General features: G+C 54.5%; 1 non-coding gene across 1 annotated transcript; it reads left to right on the forward strand.

The window, feature by feature from the left end:
- Positions 1-885: 885 nt before the first annotated feature.
- LOC142766436 (U2 spliceosomal RNA) lies at positions 886-1,075 on the forward strand. Its single transcript, XR_012884525.1, has one exon. It is a non-coding gene; the product is annotated as a U2 spliceosomal RNA (small nuclear RNA).
- Positions 1,076-4,647: the final 3,572 nt, after the last annotated feature.

A 4,647-nucleotide genomic window follows, 5' to 3' on the forward strand; every position in this document is an offset into this window, starting at 1 on the left:
CCAACCAAGGGAAGGTGCTGGCCTGCGTGGCGGCTGATCGCGCCAGTTCCCACATCATGCGGACGGGCGCCTTCACCACCTTCGCGGACTGGCGGTTCGTGCACAGGGCCCGACTGAACCTGCTCCCACTCAACGGTGCTCGCATGTGGGGCGCACCGGAAAGGGACCAGCGGTGCCGCGTCTGCGGGTACCTGAGGGAGACGCTGCCGCATGTGGTGTGCCACTGCATGCCTCGCAGTGCGCTCTACCGGGCCCGCCACGACGCCATCGTCAACCGTGTCCGGACCGCCGCCTCCCGCGAGTTCACGGTGGCCTTCGAAAACCAGGCCATCGGAGACACGGGCCTGCGTCCGGATCTCGTCCTGGTGCGTGGCGAAGAGGCTATTGTCATCGACGTCACGTGCCCGTTCGAGAATTCGCCGGATGCATTCGAGAACGCCCGTAACGCCAAGCTGGCTCATTACGAGCTGGTGGCGGCGTTTCTCCGTCGCCGGTACCAGCGGGTCACCGTCGATGCCGCAATCTTGGGAGCCCTCGGCGCGTGGGACTCAAGGAACGACCGTGTGCTTCGGCGCATATGTTCGCGTCCCTATCTGCGCCTATTCAAGAAATTCTGCGTTAGTGAACTGATTGCCGCATCACGAGGCATATATCACGAACATTTACGGCAGTCAAATTAAACTGTGCGTGCGCGTCCCTAGGAAAATGCAAATGCATTAGCATTGTATAATATGGTAGAACTCGTTCCCGACCATGTGCAAACTCCCCAAGTGCGTCCTTGCAAGTGACCTGAAAGTGTCGATTGTAACGCGCCATTTCCTGTTTTGGCTGTCGCGCTAACGTCAATTATGTCGCGGGAAAAGCTATGTCTAATAGTTGGACTCAATTACCTACGGCCCCATGAAACATCAATAAAAATATATCTGTTCTTATCAGCTTAATATCTGATACGGAACCTATATGGATCCAAGATATTAAACTTATTTTTGCAATGCGGCGGAGTGCTTGAAGCTTGCTTCACCTCCGCCACGGGTTGGCCCGGTATTGCACTACCTCCGGGAGCGGCCCACTCACCCCTGCGGGGGTGAGTTCGACAATGAATTCAATGACAGAAAGAGTGTTCGAATTTACCAAGGATATCGGGGTAAACGGCGTGGGTGCGGCGAGTGTCCGAGACGGTGGCGTCACGCCGCCCCGGCTGACGCGGTATTCGCGTGCGGGGAGTGCGCTAGCTGTGTTTACACTAACGATTGCTGTGGGAAAATAAATGTTTCTGTAGAAATTTCATAACTGAAGGCCCCCCCCCCCTTTTTTGGTTATGTTCACACGTACATACTCAAGTTTTTATTTTTTTAAACACCCCTACTCATATTAATAAAACTGTTGAGTAATTTATTATTACTGTTTCGAAGGAAAGCTAGAAGTGTGGATACGATGTGTATGTATGTGTGTAGAAGTGTGTATGTATGTGCCAAGCTAATTCCGCTTTTCCAAATCACCCGTTTCGGAACGAAAAATAAAACAGCCTCTAAAAAATGGTTGTTGGTGTTTCTGTTTACAGTTGCAGTGACAAACGAAGGCATTTTTATTTCACATCTTCACGCGACGTCTTAACCTGAAGACGCGTGCTCTCGCCACGTCTATGCATCTACACTATTCCCCATCACAAATTAAAATCGCAAAGAACGCCACAGGACCCGCCCCGCACACACCTACTGTACGGTGGAGCGGCAAAGCCCCGATGTGCTTTTTCTATGTCCACTGACCTGGGTCCCAGCTTCTGCCAGCGGTGGCTGTAATTCGTTGCCACGCGGTCAGCTACCTCGCTGGCGCCCTCAGCCATCATCACCTTGATGACGATATGATGATATGTGGGGTATGACGTCCCAAAACCACCATATGATTATGAGAGACGCCATAATGGAGGGCTTCGGAAAATTTAGACCACCTGGGGTTTTTTAACGTGCACCCTAATCTGAGCACAGGGAAATGCAGCCGGGATTCGATCCCACCACCTGCGGGTCAGCAGCCGAGTGCCTTATAGCCACTAGACCACCACGGTGGGCATCACCTTGTTGATCACACACTACATTTATGAACACCATCTCGTACCAGCTCATCCACTGTTGGCTCTCGTTAATTACAACACACATCCTCGCACGCTCACCTGAATGGAATCGCCAGTTGCTGATAGTTCCAAGAAAATTGCGCCCTAGACGTACGGACGCACCACACACGTACCTGAAGCACCGTGGAAACCAGGACGCGTGAGATCACGCCCCGGGCGCGCTTTGCTGTACTTTGCCTCTGTACCCACTCATCACTCCTCACAGCTTCACTAAGCCGAGTATGTAGAAGTCGAAGAAGCAGAACAACAAACCGGCCAATCCCCCACAGTGGGTGTGAGCCACAAGTGAAGGTCAACAAAAACAAGCAACACCAGCGAGCGCTGTGACGAAGCTATCGTAATGGGGCGAAATAATCCACGAATATGGCTGCACCTTGACGCACGGTCGCATTTGTGCAACCACCCGTCTCCCGAAGACCGTCTGTCGCGAGTCTTCTCGCACCTTACCCAGGATTATTCGACGAAAAGCGCAGGCGAGTACTTCTCCACTGATTTCCGCGACCACTTGACGACCGCCTTCTTGCCGCCTCATGTCCGTCTGGCACGATCGACGGAGCGCCGCACCAACGCTTCGTACACGCCACTATAGCACTCCTACCCCTCGGAATCAGCAAAACTTGGACAAGCGTTTTCGACCACGACAGGCAGAGCCTGCCGGCCCGTTGAACGCTTGAACGACATCGCAGCGGCATGTCGCACACTCACGTTCCGTCACCCTCTGCCACATGATCCTTCATTCACGGCTTCACAACCCACGCGGTAGACGTTTCGCACGCATTCCGGGGTCTGCCTTTTACGGCAGGACCTTCGTCGACCTCAGTGCGGTATTCCGCCACGTCGGAACTTGCAAGGCATACGTTGAGCGCGCTGAAGCAGCCAAAGGCAACACGTTTTTGCCGATGATTGTGGGCGTCGTTGCAGAGGCGTTGCTTGGGCAGCCAGCGTAGAAGCCATGTTGGTTGGGTGACGTAGTCACAATTTGCGCAGTCATTTTTTTTTCTTTTTTCCTTCCAGGCTTTGGTGCTCGAGTTGGACATGTACACTATGCATCAGTTTTTAAAACAAGTGCTGTAGCATCCCTCGCGACATGCCTGATAATGTTCGCCGGCAAGCATTTGGTGTGACGTCATGGTTACAATCGAGAGTACGCATGCAAGCAAGCACGCGTGGCTTTGACCTCTGGGAAAAAGAAGGTTTCAGCTTTAACATGTTTGTAAGCGAAACAAGAAACTTCAAGCTGACTAGGGATAAAAGCAATGCCGTGAAGCCAGCGCCGCCGCTGTCGGTGCACAATGCTGGTTGTGCATGGGTGGACGTCGGAACTGCTTTGCGACTGTTTGCCTGGCTTTTGGCCAGGACTAAGTACGAGGTGTGAAAGAATGGATTTTAATTAAGTGCTAATGAATTGCATCACTTCTCGGCCTTTTGGCTAGACCAATTGTCGAGTTAGCCGTCTTTTGCGTCATCGCGCGAGACCCAGGGTCACGTCACGCCGACGTCGACCCCGAGGTTGAAGTCTTCAAAGACAGTTTACGCGGCATCGCCGTCCCGCACGTGCGACCGCCGCCCTGGGCTTCGGACCTCCCTGTTCGGCGCCCAACCGTCCTATGCCTGGTGAAGCAGGGCCCCCAGTCTACGCCTGCCGTCCCGGAGTCCTCCTGCAACCCACCCGGCGTCTCCTGTACCCGTGCGGCCCCCGCCTCGGCTCAGCCGCAGTCCTACCAGTGTACAGCTAGCCTGCACGAGACCAGTTTATACCAGCCACGCCTTCCTGGCAGCCAGCGGCAACGCGCCCCAGAATGGCGTCGACGTCCGACCTCCCGGTGAGGGAGAATTGCTTTATGTTTACAGCGCCCGAAGGCGACGTATCCATCGATGACCTTATCGACGGGATAGAACTAGTATCTTGGGAAGATAGTGTGTTTGTCCTTCAGCACATGGGCGGGGCTAGGTTCCTCGTCTGTACGCGTAACGCCAGTCAGGCGACAAGGTTAATGGTGGCGGAAGGGTTCCGGGTTAACGGCGAAAACGTACCGGTTGAGGCCGTAGGGCCGCCGGTCACGTACGTAAATGCCTACCGGTACCCCGCCTACTTGTCCGACGAGGCACTTAGCAACGCCCTTGCTCAGTACGGCAAAAAGAGGGGCATATCGTTCGCCACTGTGGCCACACGCCAAAACAAGCTCAACGGCGTAAGGGTTATAAAGATTGAGATGAGCAAACCGGTTCCAAACTTCGCGACCATCGCAGGGCACCGCGTAATGTTCGAGTATTGTGGCATGAGGCGAGTTTGCGCACGATGCGGCGAAGTGGGCCACATGGCGACGGCATGCTCCGCTCCTTTTTGCAAACGGTGCGGAACTTTTGGCCATGACACCGAAGGCTGTACTAGCGAATGTAAGCGTTGTGGGGGTCACCACGGGACGAGGGAGTGTTTCAGAAGGCGATCTTACGCGTCGGCCGCCCGCGGTTTCCCCTCGACTTCCGACCACGCCTCTAACCTAGCCCCACCTAGTGGC

The sequence above is a fragment of the Rhipicephalus microplus genome, chromosome 6 (genome assembly GCF_043290135.1).
Source record: "Rhipicephalus microplus isolate Deutch F79 chromosome 6, USDA_Rmic, whole genome shotgun sequence".
Classification (NCBI taxonomy): Eukaryota; Metazoa; Arthropoda; class Arachnida; order Ixodida; family Ixodidae; genus Rhipicephalus; species Rhipicephalus microplus.